The sequence below is a fragment of the Pan troglodytes genome, chromosome 11, assembly GCF_028858775.2.
Source record: "Pan troglodytes isolate AG18354 chromosome 11, NHGRI_mPanTro3-v2.0_pri, whole genome shotgun sequence".
NCBI lineage: Eukaryota > Metazoa > Chordata > Mammalia > Primates > Hominidae > Pan > Pan troglodytes.
In genome coordinates this window covers 116859520-116881098 of record NC_072409.2, presented here as the reverse complement: position 1 = coordinate 116881098, position 21579 = coordinate 116859520, and positions in this window count along the sequence as shown.

Here is a 21579-nt window from a genome sequence, read left to right as displayed (position 1 = left end):
TTATAGACAGTTGGAAATATCTACACCGCCATCTGTATAAACGTGGAAATATCTACACCGCTATCTATATAAACATGGAAATATCTACACTGCTATCTGAATAAACATGGAAATATCTACACCGCTATCTCTATAAACATGGAAATAACTACACCGCTATCTCTATAAACATGGAAATATCTACACCGCTATCTCCATCAACATGGAAATATACACACCGCCATCTCTTTAAACATGGAGGTATCTACAACGCCATCTACATAAACAAGAAAATATCTACACTGCCATCTATATAAACATGGAAATATCTACACCGCCATCTCTATAAACATGGAAATATCTACACTGCCATTTATAGAAAGTTGGAAATATCTACACCGCCATCTGTATAAACGTGGAAATATCTACACCGCTATCTATATAAACATGGAAATATCTACACCGCAATCTGAATAAACATGGAAATATCTACACCGCTCTCTGTATAAATATGAAATACCTAAACCGCTATCTCTATAAAAGTGGAAATATCTACACTGCTATCTGTATAAACATAGAAATATCCTCACTGCTATCTCTATGAACATTGATATATCTACACCGCTATCTCTATAAACATGGAAATATCTACACCGCCATCTCTATAAACATGGAAATATCTACACCGTCATCTGTATAAACATGGAAATATCTACACCGCTATCTGTATAAACATGGAAATATCTGCACCGCGATCTGTATAAACATGGAAATATCTACACCGCGATCTGTATAAACATGGAAATATCTAAACCGCTATCTGTGTAAACATGGAAATATCTACACAGCTATCTCTATAAACATGGAAATATCTACACCGCCATCTGTATAAACATGGAAATACCTACAAAGTCATCTGTATAAACATGGAAATATCTACACAGCCATCTGTATAAACATGGAAATATCTACACAGCCATCTGTATAAACCTGGAAATATCTGCACTGTCATCTATATAAACATGGAAATATCTACAGAGAACTCTGTATACACATGGAAATATCGGCACAGCCATCTGTATAAACATGGAAATATCTACAACGCTATCTGTATAAACATGGAAATATCTACACCGCTATGTGTATTAACGTGGAAATATCTCCATTGCTATCTGCATAAACATGGACAAATCTCCACCGCAATATGTATAAACATGAAAATATCTACACTTCTATCTCTATCAACATGGAAATATCTACACTGCCATCTGTACAAACATGGAAATATCTACACAGTCATCTGTAGAAACATGGAAATATCTACACCGCTATCTCTATAAACATGGAAATAACTACACCGCTATCTCTATAAACATGGAAATATCTACACCGCTATCTCCATCAACATGGAAATATACACACCGCCATCTCTTTAAACATGGAGGTATCTACAACACCATCTACATAAACAAGAAAATATCTACACTGCCATCTATATAAACATGGAAATATCTACACCGCCATCTCTATAAACATGGAAATATCTACACTGCCATTTGTAGAAAGATGGAAATATCTACACCGCCATCTGTATAAACCTGGAAATACCTACACCGCTATCTGTATAAACATGGAAATATCTACACCGCAATCTGTATAAACATGGAAATATCTCCACTGCTCTCTGTATAAATATGAAATATCTAAACCGCTATCTCTATAAAAGTGGAAATATCTACACTGCTATTTGTATAAACATGGAAATATCCTCACTGCTATCTCTATGAACATTGATATATCTACACCGCTATCTCTATAAACATGGAAATATCTACACCGCCATCTCTATAAACATGGAAATATCTACACCGTCATCTGTATAAACATGGAAATATCTACACCGCTATCTGTATAAACATGGAAGTATCTACACCGCGATCTGTATAAACATGGAAATATCTACACCGCGATCTGTATAAACATGGAAATATCTAAACCGCTATCTGTGTAAACATGGAAATATCTACACAGCTATTTCTATAAACATGGAAATATCTACACCGCCATCTGTATAAACATGGAAATACCTACAAAGTCATCTGTATAAACATGGAAATATCTACACAGCCATCTGTATAAACATGGAAATATCTCCACTGCTCTCTGTATAAATATGAAATATCTAAACCGCTATCTCTATAAAAGTGGAAATATCTACACTGCTATCTGTATAAACATGGAAATATCCTCACTGCTATCTCTATGAACATTGATATATCTACACCGCTATCTCTATAAACATGGAAATATCTACACCGCAATCTCTATAAACATGGAAATTTCTACACCGTCATCTGTATAAACATGGAAATATCTACACCGCTATCTGTATAAACATGGAAATATCTACACCGCGATCTGTATAAACATGGAAATATCTACACCGCGATCTGTATAAACATGGAAATATCTAAACCGCTATCTGTGTAAACATGGAAATATCTACACAGCTATCTCTATAAACATGGAAATATCTACACCGCCATCTGTATAAACATGGAAATACCTACAAAGTCATCTGTATAAACATGGAAATATCTACACAGCCATCTGTATAAACATGGAAATATCTACACAGCCATCTGTATAAACCTGGAAATATCTGCACTGTCATCTATATAAACATGGAAATATCTACAGAGAACTCTGTATAAACATGGAAATATCGGCACAGCCATCTGTATAAACATGGAAATATCTACAACGCTATCTGTATAAACATGGAAATATCTACACCGCTATGTGTATTAACATGGAAATATCTCCATTGCTATCTGTATAAACATGGACAAATCTCCACCGCAATATGTATAAACATGAAAATATCTACACTTCTATCTCTATAAACATGGAAATATCTACACTGCCATCTGTACAAACATGGAAATATCTACACCGTCATCGGTAGAAACATGGAAATATCTACACCGCTATCTCTATAAACATGGAAATAACTACACCGCTATCTCTATAAACATGGAAATATCTACACCGCTATCTCCATCAACATGGAAATATACACACCGCCATCTCTTTAAACATGGAGGTATCTACAACGCCATCTACATAAACAAGAAAATATCTACACTGCCATCTATATAAACATGGAAATATCTACACCGCCATCTCTATAAACATGGAAATATCTACACTGCCATTTGTAGAAAGATGGAAATATCTACACCGCCATCTGTATAAACCTGGAAATACCTACACCGCTATCTGTATAAACATGGAAATATCTCCACTGCTCTCTGTATAAATATGAAATATCTAAACCGCTATCTCTATAAAAGTGGAAATATCTACACTGCTATCTGTATAAACATGGAAATATCCTCACTGCTATCTCTATGAACATTGATATATCTACACCGCTATCTCTATAAACACGGAAATATCTACACCGCCATCTCTATAAACATGGAAATATCTACACCGTCATCTGTATAAACATGGAAATATCTACACCGCTATCTGTATAAACATGGAAATATCTACACCGCGATCTGTATAAACATGGAAATATCTACACCGCGATCTGTATAAACATGGAAATATCTAAACCGCTATCTGTGTAAACATGGAAATATCTACACAGCTATCTCTATAAACATGGAAATATCTACACCGCCATCTGTATAAACATGGAAATACCTACAAAGTCATCTGTATAAACATGGAAATATCTACACAGCCATCTGTATAAACATGGAAATATCTACACAGCCATCTGTATAAACCTGGAAATATCTGCACTGTCATCTATATAAACATGGAAATATCTACAGAGAACTCTGTATAAACATGGAAATATCGGCACAGCCATCTGTATAAACATGGAAATATCTACAACGCTATCTGTATAAACATGGAAATATCTACACCGCTATGTGTATTAACGTGGAAATATCTCCATTGCTATCTGTATAAACATGGACAAATCTCCACCGCAATATGTATAAACATGAAAATATCTACACTTCTATCTCTATAAACATGGAAATATCTACACTGCCATCTGAACAAACATGGAAATATCTACACAGTCATCTGTAGAAACATGGAAATATCTACACTGCTATCTCTATAAACATGGAAATAACTACACCGCTATCTCTATAAACATGGAAATATCTACACCGCTATCTCCATCAACATGGAAATATACACACCGCCATCTCTTTAAACATGGAGGTATCTACAACGCCATCTACATAAACAAGAAAATATCTACACTGCCATCTATATAAACATGGAAATATCTACACCGCCATCTCTATAAACATGGAAATATCTACACTGCCATTTATAGACAGTTGGAAATATCTACACCGCCATCTGTATAAACGTGGAAATATCTACACCGCTATCTATATAAACATGGAAATATCTACACCGCAATCTGAATAAACATGGAAATATCTACACCGCTCTCTGTATAAATATGAAATACCTAAACCGCTATCTCTATAAAAGTGGAAATATCTACACTGCTATCTGTATAAACATGGAAATATCCTCACTGCTATCTCTATGAACATTGATATATCTACACCGCTATCTCTATAAACATGGAAATATCTACACCGCCATCTCTATAAACATGGAAATATCTACACCGTCATCTGTATAAACATGGAAATATCTACACCGCTATCTGTATAAACATGGAAATATCTGCACCGCGATCTGTATAAACATGGAAATATCTACACCGCGATCTGTATAAACATGGAAATATCTAAACCGCTATCTGTGTAAACATGGAAATATCTACACAGCTATCTCTATAAACATGGAAATATCTACACCGCCATCTGTATAAACATGGAAATACCTACAAAGTCATCTGTATAAACATGGAAATATCTACACAGCCATCTGTATAAACATGGAAATATCTACACAGCCATCTGTATAAACATGGAAATATCTGCACTGTCATCTATATAAACATGGAAATATCTACAGAGAACTCTGTATAAACATGGAAATATCGGCACAGCCATCTGTATAAACATGGAAATATCTACAACGCTATCTGTATAAACATGGAAATATCTACACCGCTATGTGTATTAACGTGGAAATATCTCCATTGCTATCTGCACAAATATGGACAAATCTCCACCGCAATATGTATAAACATGAAAATATCTACACTTCTATCTCTATCAACATGGAAATATCTACACTGCCATCTGTACCAACATGGAAATATCTACACAGTCATCTGTTGAAACATGGAAATATCTACACCGCTATCTCTATAAACATGGAAATAACTACACCGCTATCTCTATAAACATGGAAATATCTACACCGCTATCTCCATCAACATGGAAATATACACACCGCCATCTCTTTAAACATGGAGGTATCTACAACGCCATCTACATAAACAAGAAAATATCTACACTGCCATCTATATAAACATGGAAATATCTACACCACCATCTCTATAAACATGGAAATATCTACACTGCCATTTGTAGAAAGATGGAAATATCTACACCGCCATCTGTATAAACCTGGAAATACCTACACCGCTATCTGTATAAACATGGAAATATCTACACCGCAATCTGTATAAACATGGAAATATCTCCACTGCTCTCTGTATAAATATGAAATATCTAAACCGCTATCTCTATAAAAGTGGAAATATCTACACTGCTATCTGTATAAACATGGAAATATCCTCACTGCTATCTCTATGAACATTGATATATCTACACCGCTATCTCTATAAACATGGAAATATCTACACCGCCATCTCTATAAACATGGAAATATCTACACCGTCATCTGTATAAACATGGAAATATCTACACCGCTATCTGTATAAACATGGAAATATCTACACCGCGATCTGTATAAACATGGAAATATCTACACCGCGATCTGTATAAACATGGAAATATCTAAACCGCTATCTGTGTAAACATGGAAATATCTACACAGCTATCTCTATAAACATGGAAATATCTACACCGCCATCTGTATAAACATGGAAATACCTACAAAGTCATCTGTATAAACATGGAAATATCTACACAGCCATCTGTATAAACATGGAAATATCTACACAGCCATCTGTATAAACCTGGAAATATCTGCACTGTCATCTATATAAACATGGAAATATCTACAGAGAACTCTGTATAAACATGGAAATATCGGCACAGACATCTGTATAAACATGGAAATATCTACAACGCTATCTGTATAAACATGGAAATATCTACACCGCTATGTGTATTAACGTGGAAATATCTCCATTGCTATCTGCATAAACATGGACAAATCTCCACCGCAATATGTATAAACATGAAAATATCTACACTTCTATCTCTATCAACATGGAAATATCTACACTGCCATCTGTACAAACATGGAAATATCTACACAGTCATCTGTTGAAACATGGAAATATCTACACCGCTATCTCTATAAACATGGAAATAACTACACCGCTATCTCTATAAACATGGAAATATCTACACCGCTATCTCCATCAACATGGAAATATACACACCGCCATCTCTTTAATCATGGAGGTATCTACAACGCCATCTACATAAACAAGAAAATATCTACACTGCCATCTATATAAACATGGAAATATCTACACCGCCATCTCTATAAACATGGAAATATCTACACTGCCATTTGTAGAAAGATGGAAATATCTACACCGCCATCTGTATAAACCTGGAAATACCTACACCGCTATCTGTATAAACATGGAAATATCTACACCGCAATCTGTATAAACATGGAAATATCTACACCGCTCTCTGTATAAATATGAAATACCTAAACCGCTATCTCTATAAAAGTGGAAATATCTACACTGCTATCTGTATAAACATGGAAATATCCTCACTGCTATCTCTATGAACATTGATATATCTACACCGCTATCTCTATAAACATGGAAATATCTACACCGCCATCTCTATAAACATGGAAATATCTACACCGTCATCTGTATAAACATGGAAATATCTACACCGCGATCTGTATAAACATGGAAATATCTGCACCGCGATCTGTATAAACATGGAAATATCTACACCGCGATCTGTATAAACATGGAAATATCTAAACCGCTATCTGTGTAAACATGGAAATATCTACACAGCTATCTCTATAAACATGGAAATATCTACACCGCCATCTGTATAAACATGGAAATACCTACAAAGTCATCTGTATAAACGTGGAAATATCTACACAGCCATCTGTATAAACATGGAAATATCTACAGAGCCATCTGTATAAACCTGGAAATATCTGCACTGTCATCTATATAAACATGGAAATATCTACAGAGAACTCTGTAAAACATGGAAATATCGGCACAGCCATCTGTATAAACATGGAAATATCTACAACGCTATCTGTATAAACATGGAAATATCTACACCGCTATGTGTATTAACGTGGAAATGTCTCCACTGCTATCTGTATAAACATGGACAAATCTCCACCGCAATATGTATAAACATGAAAATATCAACACTTCTATCTCTAAAAACATGGAAATATCTACACTGCCATCTGTACAAACATGGAAATATCTACACAGTCATCTGTAGAAACATGGAAATATCTACACCGCTATCTCTATAAACATGGAAATAACTACACCGCTATCTCTATAAACATGGAAATATTTACACCGCTATCTCCATCAACATGGAAATATACACACCGCCACCTCTTTAAACATGGAGGTATCTACAACGCCATCTACATAAACAAGAAAATATCTACACTGCCATCTATCTAAACATGGAAATAACTACACCGCCATCTCTATAAACATGGAAATATCTACACTGCCATTTGTAGAAAGATGGAAATATCTACACCGCCATCTGTATAAACGTGGAAATATCTACACCGCAATCTGTATAAACATGGAAATATCTCCACTGCTCTCTGTATAAATATGAAATATCTAAACCGCTATCTCTATAAAAGTGGAAATATCTACACTGCTATCTGTATAAACATGGAAATATCCTCACTGCTATCTCTATGAACATTGATATATCTACACCGCTATCTCTATAAACATGGAAATATCTACACCGCCATCTCTATAAACATGGAAATATCTACACCGTCATCTGTATAAACATGGAAATATCTACACCGCTATCTGTATAAACATGGAAATATCTACACCGCGATCTGTATAAACATGGAAATATCTACACCGCAATCTCTATAAACATGGAAATTTCTACACCGTCATCTGTATAAACATGGAAATATCTACACCGCTATCTGTATAAACATGGAAATATCCACACCGCGATCTGTATAAACATGGAAATATCTACACCGCGATCTGTATAAACATGGAAATATCTAAACCGCTATCTGTGTAAACATGGAAATATCTACACAGCTATCTCTATAAACATGGAAATATCTACACCGCCATCTGTATAAACATGGAAATACCTACAAAGTCATCTGTATAAACATGGAAATATCTACACAGCCATCTGTATAAACATGGAAATATCTACACAGCCATCTGTATAAACCTGGAAATATCTGCACTGTCATCTATATAAACATGGAAATATCTACAGAGAACTCTGTATAAACATGGAAATATCGGCACAGACATCTGTATAAACATGGAAATATCTACAACGCTATCTGTATAAACATGGAAATATCTACACCGCTATGTGTATTAACGTGGAAATATCTCCATTGCTATCTGCATAAACATGGACAAATCTCCACCGCAATATGTATAAACATGAAAATATCTACACTTCTATCTCTATCAACATGGAAATATCTACACTGCCATCTGTACAAACATGGAAATATCTACACAGTCATCTGTTGAAACATGGAAATATCTACACCGCTATCTCTATAAACATGGAAATAACTACACCGCTATCTCTATAAACATGGAAATATCTACACCGCTATCTCCATCAACATGGAAATATACACACCGCCATCTCTTTAATCATGGAGGTATCTACAACGCCATCTACATAAACAAGAAAATATCTACACTGCCATCTATATAAACATGGAAATATCTACACCGCCATCTCTATAAACATGGAAATATCTACACTGCCATTTGTAGAAAGATGGAAATATCTACACCGCCATCTGTATAAACCTGGAAATACCTACACCGCTATCTGTATAAACATGGAAATATCTACACCGCAATCTGTATAAACATGGAAATATCTACACCGCTCTCTGTATAAATATGAAATACCTAAACCGCTATCTCTATAAAAGTGGAAATATCTACACTGCTATCTGTATAAACATGGAAATATCCTCACTGCTATCTCTATGAACATTGATATATCTACACCGCTATCTCTATAAACATGGAAATATCTACACCGCCATCTCTATAAACATGGAAATATCTACACCGTCATCTGTATAAACATGGAAATATCTACACCGCGATCTGTATAAACATGGAAATATCTGCACCGCGATCTGTATAAACATGGAAATATCTACACCGCGATCTGTATAAACATGGAAATATCTAAACCGCTATCTGTGTAAACATGGAAATATCTACACAGCTATCTCTATAAACATGGAAATATCTACACCGCCATCTGTATAAACATGGAAATACCTACAAAGTCATCTGTATAAACGTGGAAATATCTACACAGCCATCTGTATAAACATGGAAATATCTACAGAGCCATCTGTATAAACCTGGAAATATCTGCACTGTCATCTATATAAACATGGAAATATCTACAGAGAACTCTGTAAAACATGGAAATATCGGCACAGCCATCTGTATAAACATGGAAATATCTACAACGCTATCTGTATAAACATGGAAATATCTACACCGCTATGTGTATTAACGTGGAAATGTCTCCATTGCTATCTGTATAAACATGGACAAATCTCCACCGCAATATGTATAAACATGAAAATATCTACACTTCTATCTCTAAAAACATGGAAATATCTACACTGCCATCTGTACAAACATGGAAATATCTACACAGTCATCTGTAGAAACATGGAAATATCTACACCGCTATCTCTATAAACATGGAAATAACTACACCGCTATCTCTATAAACATGGAAATATTTACACCGCTATCTCCATCAACATGGAAATATACACACCGCCATCTCTTTAAACATGGAGGTATCTACAACGCCATCTACATAAACAAGAAAATATCTACACTGCCATCTATCTAAACATGGAAATAACTACACCGCCATCTCTATAAACATGGAAATATCTACACTGCCATTTGTAGAAAGATGGAAATATCTACACCGCCATCTGTATAAACGTGGAAATATCTACACCGCAATCTGTATAAACATGGAAATATCACCACTGCTCTCTGTATAAATATGAAATATCTAAACCGCTATCTCTATAAAAGTGGAAATATCTACACTGCTATCTGTATAAACATGGAAATATCCTCACTGCTATCTCTATGAACATTGATATATCTACACCGCTATCTCTATAAACATGGAAATATCTACACCGCCATCTCTATAAACATGGAAATATCTACACCGTCATCTGTATAAACATGGAAATATCTACACCGCTATCTGTATAAACATGGAAATATCTACACCGCGATCTGTATAAACATGGAAATATCTACACCGCAATCTCTATAAACATGGAAATTTCTACACCGTCATCTGTATAAACATGGAAATATCTACACCGCTATCTGTATAAACATGGAAATATCCACACCGCGATCTGTATAAACATGGAAATATCTACACCGCGATCTGTATAAACATGGAAATATCTAAACCGCTATCTGTGTAAACATGGAAATATCTACACATCTATCTCTATAAACATGGAAATATCTACACCGCCATCTGTATAAACATGGAAATACCTACAAAGTCATCTGTATAAACATGGAAATATCGGCACAGCCATCTGTATAAACATGGAAATGTCTACAACGCTATCTGTATAAACATGGAAATATCTACACCGCTATGTGTATTAACGTGGAAATATCTCCATTGCTATCTGTATAAACATGGACAAATCTCCACCGCAATATGTATAAACATGAAAATATCTACACTTCTATCTCTATAAACATGGAAATATCTACACTGCCATCTGAACAAACATGGAAATATCTACACAGTCATCTGTAGAAACATGGAAATATCTACACCGCTATCTCTATAAACATGGAAATAACTACACCGCTATCTCTATAAACATGGAAATATCTACACCGCTATCTCCATCAACATGGAAATATACACACCGCCATCTCTTTAAACATGGAGGTATCTACAACGCCATCTACATAAACAAGAAAATATCTACACTGCCATCTATATAAACATGGAAATATCTACACCGCCATCTCTATAAACATGGAAATATCTACACTGCCATTTATAGAAAGTTGGAAATATCTACACCGCCATCTGTATAAACGTGGAAATATCTACACCGCCATCTATATAAACATGGAAATATCTACACCGCAATCTGAATAAACATGGAAATATCTACACCGCTCTCTGTATAAATATGAAATACCTAAACCGCTATCTCTATAAAAGTGGAAATATCTACACTGCTATCTGTATAAACATGGAAATATCCTCACTGCTATCTCTATGAACATTGATATATCTACACCGCTATCTCTATAAACATGGAAATATCTACACCGCCATCTCTATAAACATGGAAATATCTACACCGTCATCTGTATAAACATGGAAATATCTACACAGCCATCTGTATAAACCTGGAAATATCTGCACTGTCATCTATATAAACATGGAAATATCTACAGAGAACTCTGTATAAACATGGAAATATCGGCACAGCCATCTGTATAAACATGGAAATATCTACAACGCTATCTGTATAAACATGGAAATATCTACACCGCTATGTGTATTAACGTGGAAATATCTCCATTGCTATCTGCATAAACATGGACAAATCTCCACCGCAATATGTATAAACATGAAAATATCTACACTTCTATCTCTATCAACATGGAAATATCTACACTGCTATCTGTACAAACATGGAAATATCTACACAGTCATCTGTTGAAACATGGAAATATCTACACCGCTATCTCTATAAACATGGAAATGACTACACCGCTATCTCTATAAACATGGAAATATCTACACCGCTATCTCCATCAACATGGAAATATACACACCGCCATCTCTTTAAACATGGAGGTATCTACAACGCCATCTACATAAACAAGAAAATATCTACACTGCCATCTATATAAACATGGAAATATCTACACCGCCATCTCTATAAACATGGAAATATCTACACTGCCATTTGTAGAAAGTTGGAAATATCCACACCGCCATCTGTATAAACGTGGAAATATCTACACCGCTATCTGTATAAACATGGAAATATCTACACCGCAATCTGAATAAACATGGAAATATCTACACCGCTCTCTGTATAAATATGAAATACCTAAACCGCTATCTCTATAAAAGTGGAAATATCTACACTGCTATCTGTATAAACATGGAAATATCCTCACTGCTATCTCTATGAACATTGATATATCTACACCGCTATCTCTATAAACATGGAAATATCTACACCGCCATCTCTATAAACATGGAAATATCTACACCGCCATCTCTATAAACATGGAAATATCTACACCGTCATCTGTATAAACATGGAAATATCTACACCGCTATCTGTATAAACATGGAAATATCTGCAAGGCGATCTGTATAAACATGGAAATATCTACACCGCGATCTGTATAAACATGGAAATATCTAAACCGCTATCTGTGTAAACACGGAAATATCTACACAGCTATCTCTATAAACATGGAAATATCTAAACCGCCATCTGTATAAACATGGAAATACCTACAAAGTCATCTGTATAAACATGGAAATATCTACACAGCCATCTGTATAAACATGGAAATATCTACACAGCCATCTGTATAAACCTTGAAATATGTGCACTGTCATCTATATAAACATGGAAATATCTACAGAGAACTCTGTATAAACATGGAAATATCGGCACAGCCATCTGCATAAACATGGAAATATCTACAACGCTATCTGTATAAACATGGAAATATCTACACCGCTATGTGTATTAACGTGGAAATATCTCCATTGCTATCTGCATAAACATGGACAAATCTCCACCGCAATATGTATAAACATGAAAATATCTACACTTCTATCTCTATAAACATGGAAATATCTCCACTGCCATCTGTACAAACATGGAAATATCTACACAGTCATCTGTAAAAACATGGAAATATCTACACAGCCATCTGTATAAACATGGAAATATCTACACAGCCATCTGTATAAACCTGGAAATATCTGCACTGTCATCTATATAAACATGGAAATATCTACAGAGAACTCTGTAAAACATGGAAATATCGGCACAGCCATCTGTATAAACATGGAAATATCTACAACGCTATCTGTATAAACATGGAAATATCTACACCGCTATGTGTATTAACGTGGAAATATCTCCATTGCTATCTGTATAAACATGGACAAATCTCCACCGCAATATGTATAAACATGAAAATATCTACACTTCTATCTCTATAAACATGGAAATATCTACACTGCCATCTGAACAAACATGGAAATATCTACACAGTCATCTGTAGAAACATGGAAATATCTACACCGCTATCTCTATAAACATGGAAATAACTACACCGCTATCTCTATAAACATGGAAATATCTACACCGCTATCTCCATCAACATGGAAATATACACACCGCCATCTCTTTAAACATGGAGGTATCTACAACGCCATCTACATAAACAAGAAAATATCTACACTGCCATCTATATAAACATGGAAATATCTACACCGCCATCTCTATAAACATGGAAATATCTACACTGCCATTTGTAGAAAGTTGGAAATATCCACACCGCCATCTGTATAAACGTGGAAATATCTACACCGCTATCTGTATAAACATGGAAATATCTACACCGCAATCTGAATAAACATAGAAATATCTACACCGCTCTCTGTATAAATATGAAATACCTAAACCGCTATCTCTATAAAAGTGGAAATATCTACACTGCTATCTGTATAAACATGGAAATATCCTCACTGCTATCTCTATGAACATTGATATATCTACACCGCTATCTCTATAAACATGGAAATATCTACACCGCCATCTCTATAAACATGGAAATATCTACACCGTCATCTGTATAAACATGGAAATATCTACACCGCTATCTGTATAAACATGGAAATATCTGCACCGCGATCTGTATAAACATGGAAATATCTACACCGCGATCTGTATAAACATGGAAATATCTAAACCGCTATCTGTGTAAACATGGAAATATCTACACAGCTATCTCTATAAACATGGAAATATCTACACCGCCATCTGTATAAACATGGAAATACCTACAAAGTCATCTGTATAAACATGGAAATAACTACACAGCCATCTGTATAAACATGGAAATATCTACACAGCCATCTGTATAAACCTGGAAATATCTGCACTGTCATCTATATAAACATGGAAATATCTACAGAGAACTCTGTATAAACATGGAAATATCGGCACAGCCATCTGCATAAACATGGAAATATCTACAACGCTATCTGTATAAACATGGAAATATCTACACCACTATGTGTATTAACGTGGAAATATCTCCATTGCTATCTGCATAACCATGGACAAATCTCCACCGCAATATGTATAAACATGAAAATATCTACACTTCTATCTCTATAAACATGGAAATATCAACACTGCCATCTGTACAAACATGGAAATATCTACACAGTCATCTGTATAAACATGGAAATATCTACACAGCCATCTGTATAAACATGGAAATATCTACACAGCCATCTGTATAAACCTGGAAATATCTGCACTGTCATCTATATAAACATGGAAATATCTACAGAGAACTCTGTAAAACATGGAAATATCGGCACAGCCATCTGTATAAACATGGAAATATCTACAACGCTATCTGTATAAACATGGAAATATCTACACCGCTATGTGTATTAACGTGGAAATGTCTCCATTGCTATCTGTATAAACATGGACAAATCTCCACCGCAATATGTATAAACATGAAAATATCTACACTTCTATCTCTATAAACATGGAAATATCTACACTGCCATCTGAACAAACATGGAAATATCTACACAGTCATCTGTAGAAACATGGAAATATCTACACCGCTATCTCTATAAACATGGAAATAACTACACCGCTATCTCTATAAACATGGAAATATCTACACCGCTATCTCCATCAACATGGAAATATACACACCGTCATCTCTTTAAACATGGAGGTATCTACAACGCCATCTACATAAACAAGAAAATATCTACACTGCCATCTATATAAACATGGAAATATCTACACCGCCATCTCTATAAACATGGAAATATCTACACTGCCATTTGTAGAAAGATGGAAATATCTACACCGCCATCTGTATAAACCTGGAAATACCTACACCGGTATCTGTATAAACATGGAAATATCTACACCGCAATCTGTATAAACATGGAAATATCTCCACTGCTCTCTGTATAAATATGAAATATCTAAACCGCTATCTCTATAAAAGTGGAAATATCTACACTGCTATCTGTATAAACATGGAAATATCCTCACTGCTATCTCTATCAACATTGATATATCTACACCGCTATCTCTATAAACATGGAAATATCTACACCGCCATCTCTATAAACATGGAAATATCTACACCGTCATCTGTATAAACATGGAAATATCTACACCGCTATCTGTATAAACATGGAAATATCTACACCGCGATCTGTATAAACATGGAAATATCTACACCGCGATCTGTATAAACATGGAAATATCTAAACCGCTATCTGTGTAAACATGGAAATATCTACACAGCTATCTCTATAAACATGGAAATATCTACACCGCCATCTGTATAAACATGGAAATACCTACAAAGTCATCTGTATAAACATGGAAATATCTACACAGCCATCTGTATAAACATGGAAATATCTACACAGCCATCTGTATAAACCTTGAAATATCTGCACTGTCATCTATATAAACATGGAAATATCTACAGAGAACTCTGTATAAACATGGAAATATCGGCACAGCCATCTGTATAAACATGGAAATATCTACAACGCTATCTGTATAAACATGGAAATATCTACACCGCTATGTGTATTAACGTGGAAATATCTCCATTGCTATCTGTATAAACATGGACAAATCTCCACCGCAATATGTATAAACATGAAAATATCTACACTTCTATCTCTATAAACATGGAAATATCTACACTGCCATCTGAACAAACATGGAAATATCTACACAGTCATCTGTAGAAACATGGAAATATCTACACCGCTATCTCTATAAACATGGAAATAACTACACCGCTATCTCTGTAAACATGGAAATATCTACACCGCTATCTCCATCAACATGGAAATATACACACCGCCATCTCTTTAAACATGGAGGTATCTACAACGCCATCTACATAAACAAGAAAATATCTACACTGCCATCTATATAAACATGGAAATATCTACACCGCCATCTCTATAAACATGGAAATATCTACACTGCCATTTGTAGAAAGTTGGAAATATCCACACCGCCATCTGTATAAACGTGGAAATATCTACACCGCTATCTGTATAAACTTGGAAATATCTACACCGCAATCTGAATAAACATGGAAATATCTACACCGCTCTCTGTATAAATATGAAATACCTAAACCGCTATCTCTATAAAAGTGGAAATATCTACACTGCTATCTGTATAAACATGGAAATATCCTCACTGCTATCTCTATGAACATTGATATATCTACACCGCTATCTCTATAAACATGGAAATATCTACACCGCCATCTCTATAAACATGGAAATATCTACACCGCCATCTCTATAAACATGGAAATATCTACACCGTCATCTGTATAAACATGGAAATATCTACACCGCTATCTGTATAAACATGGAAATATCTGCACCGCGATCTGTATAAACATGGAAATATCTACACCGCGATCTGTATAAACATGGAAATATCTAAACCGCTATCTGTGTAAACATGGAAATATCTACACAGCTATCTCTATAAACATGGAAATATCTACACCGCCATCTGTATAAACATGGAAATACCTACAAAGTCATCTGTATAAACATGGAAATATCTACACTGCCATCTGTATAAACATGGAAATATCTACGCAGCCATCTGTATAAACCTGGAAATATCTGCACTGTCATCTATATAAACATGGAAATATCTACAGAGAACTCTGTATAAACATGGAAATATCGGCACAGCCATCTGCATAAACATGGAAATATCTACAACGCTATCTGTATAAACATGGAAATATCTACACCGCTATGTGTATTAACGTGGAAATATCTCCATTGCTATCTGCATAAACATAGACAAATCTCCACCGCAATATGTATAAACATGAAAATATCTACACTTCTATCTCTATAAACATGGAAATATCTACACTGCCATCTGTACAAACATGGAAATATCTACACAGTCATCTGTATAAACATGGAAATATCTACACAGCCATCTGTCTAAACATGGAAATATCTACACAGCCATCTGTATAAACCTGGAAATATCTGCACTGTCATCTATATAAACATGGAAATATCTACAGAGAACTCTGTAAAACATGGAAATATCGGCACAGCCATCTGTATAAACATGGAAATATCTACAACGCTATCTGTATAAACATGGAAATATCTACACCGCTATGTGTATTAACGTGGAAATGTCTCCATTGCTATCTGTGTAAACATGGACAAATCTCCACCGCAATATGTATAAACATGAAAATATCTACACTTCTATCTCTAAAATCATGGAAATATCTACACTGCCATCTGTACAAACATGGAAATATCTACACAGTCATCTGTAGAAACATGGAAATATCTACACCGCTATCTCTATAAACATGGAAATAACTACACCGCTATCTCTATAAACATGGAAATATCTACACCGCTATCTCCATCAACATGGAAATATACACACCGTCATCTCTTTAAACATGGAGGTATCTACAACGCCATCTACATAAACAAGAAAATATCTACACTGCCATCTATATAAACATGGAAATATCTACACCGCCATCTCTATAAACATGGAAATATCTACACTGCCATTTGTAGAAAGATGGAAATATCTACACCGCCATCTGTATAAACCTGGAAATACCTACACAGGTATCTGTATAAACATGGAAATATCTACACCGCAATCTGTATAAACATGGAAATATCTCCACTGCTCTCTGTATAAATATGAAATATCTAAACCGCTATCTCTATAAAAGTGGAAATATCTACACTGCTATCTGTATAAACATGGAAATATCCTCACTGCTATCTCTATGAACATTGATATATCTACACCGCTATCTCTATAAACATGGAAATATCTACACCGCCATCTCTATAAACATGGAAATATCTACACCGTCATCTGTATAAACATGGAAATATCTACACCGCTATCTGTATAAACATGGAAATATCTACACCGCGATCTGTATAAACATGGAAATATCTACACCGCGATCTGTATAAACATGGAAATATCTAAACTGCTATCTGTGTAAACATGGAAATATCTACACAGCTATCTCTATAAACATGGAAATATCTACACCGCCATCTGTATAAACATGGAAATACCTACAAAGTCATCTGTATAAACATGGAAATATCTACACAGCCATCTGTATAAACATGGAAATATCTACACAGCCATCTGTATAAACCTTGAAATATCTGCACTGTCATCTATATAAACATGGAAATATCTACAGAGAACTCTGTATAAACATGGAAATATCGGCACAGCCATCTGTATAAACATGGAAATATCTACAACGCTATCTGTATAAACATGGAAATATCTACACCGCTATGTGTATTAACGTGGAAATATCTCCATTGCTATCTGCATAAACATGGACAAATCTCCACCGCAATATGTATAAACATGAAAATATCTACACTTCTATCTCTATAAACATGGAAATATCTACACTGCCATCTGAACAAACATGGAAATATCTACACAGTCATCTGTAGAAACATGGAAATATCTACACCGCTATCTCTATAAACATGGAAATAACTACACCGCTATCTCTATAAACATGGAAATATCTACACCGCTATCTCCATCAACATGGAAATATACACACCGCCATCTCTTTAAACATGGAGGTATCTACAACGCCATCTACATAAACAAGAAAATATCTACACTGCCATCTATATAAACATGGAAATATCTACACCGCCATCTCTATAAACATGGAAATATCTAAGTGCCATTTGTAGAAAGTTGGAAATATCCACACCGCCATCTGTATAAACGTGGAAATATCTACACCGCTATCTGTATAAACATGGAAATATCTACACAGCAATCTGAATAAACATGGAAATATCTACACCGCTCTCTGTATAAATATGAAATACCTAAACCGCTATCTCTATAAAAGTGGAAATATCTACACTGCTATCTGTATAAACATGGAAATATCCTCACTGCTATCTCTATGAACATTGATATATCTACACCGCTATCTCTATAAACATGGAAATATCTACACCGCCATCTCTATAAACATGGAAATATCTACACCGTCATCTGTATAAACATGGAAATATCTACACCGCTATCTGTATAAACATGGAAATATCTGCACCGCGATCTGTATAAACTTGGAAATATCTACACCGCGATCTGTATAAACATGGAAATATCTAAACCGCAATCTGTGTAAACATGGAAATATCTACACAGCTATCTCTATAAACATGGAAATATCTACACCGCCATCTGTTTAAACATGGAAATACCTACAAAGTCATCTGTATAAACATGGAAATATCTACACAGCCATCTGTATAAACATGGAAATATCTACACAGCCATCTGTATAAACCTGGAAATATCTGCACTGTCATCTATATACACATGGAAATATCTACAGAGAACTCTGTATAAACATGGAAATATCGGCACAGCCATCTGCATAAACATGGAAATATCTACAACGCTATCTGTATAAACATGGAAATATCTACACCGCTATGTGTATTAACGTGGAAATATCTCCATTGCTATCTGCATAAACATGGACAAATCTCCACCGCAATATGTATAAACATGAAAATATCTACACTTCTATCTCTATAAACATGGAAATATCTACACTGCCATCTGTACAAACATGGAAATATCTACACAGTCATCTGTATAAACATGGAAATATCTACACAGCCATCTGTATAAACATGGAAATATCTACACAGCCATCTGTATAAACCTGGAAATATCTGCACTGTCATCTATATAAACATGGAAATATCTACAGAGAACTCTGTAAAACATGGAAATATCGGCACAGCCATCTGTATAAACATGGAAATATCTACAACGCTATCTGTATAAACATGGAAATATCTACACCGCTATGTGTATTAACGTGGAAATGTCTCCATTGCTATCTGTATAAACATGGACAAATCTCCACCGCAATATGTATAAACATGAAAATATCTACACTTCTATCTCTAAAAACATGGAAATATCTACACTGCCATCTGTACAAACATGGAAATATCTACACAGTCATCTGTAGAAACATGGAAATATCTACACCGCTATCTCTATAAACAGGGAAATAACTACACCGCTATCTCTATAAACATGGAAATATCTACACCGCTATCTCCATCAACATGGAAATATACACACCGTCATCTCTTTAAACATGGAGGTATCTACAACGCCATCTACATAAACAAGAAAATATCTACACTGCCATCTATATAAACATGGAAATATCTACACCGCCATCTCTATAAACATGGAAATATCTACACTGCCATTTGTAGAAAGATGGAAATATCTACACCGCCATCTGTATAAACCTGGAAATACCTACACCGCTATCTGTATAAACATGGAAATATCTACACCGCAATCTGTATAAACATGGAAATATCTCCACTGCTCTCTGTATAAATATGAAATATCTAAACCGCTATCTCTATAAAAGTGGAAATATCTACACTGCTATCTGTATAAACATGGAAATATCCTCACTGCTATCTCTATGAACATTGATATATCTACACCGCTATCTCTATAAACATGGAAATATCTACACCGCCATCTCTATAAACATGGAAATATCTACACTGTCATCTGTATAAACATGGAAATATCTACACCGCTATCTGTATAAACATGGAAATATCTACACCGTGATCTGTATAAACATGGAAATATCTACACCGCGATCTGTATAAACATGGAAATATATAAACCGCTATCTGT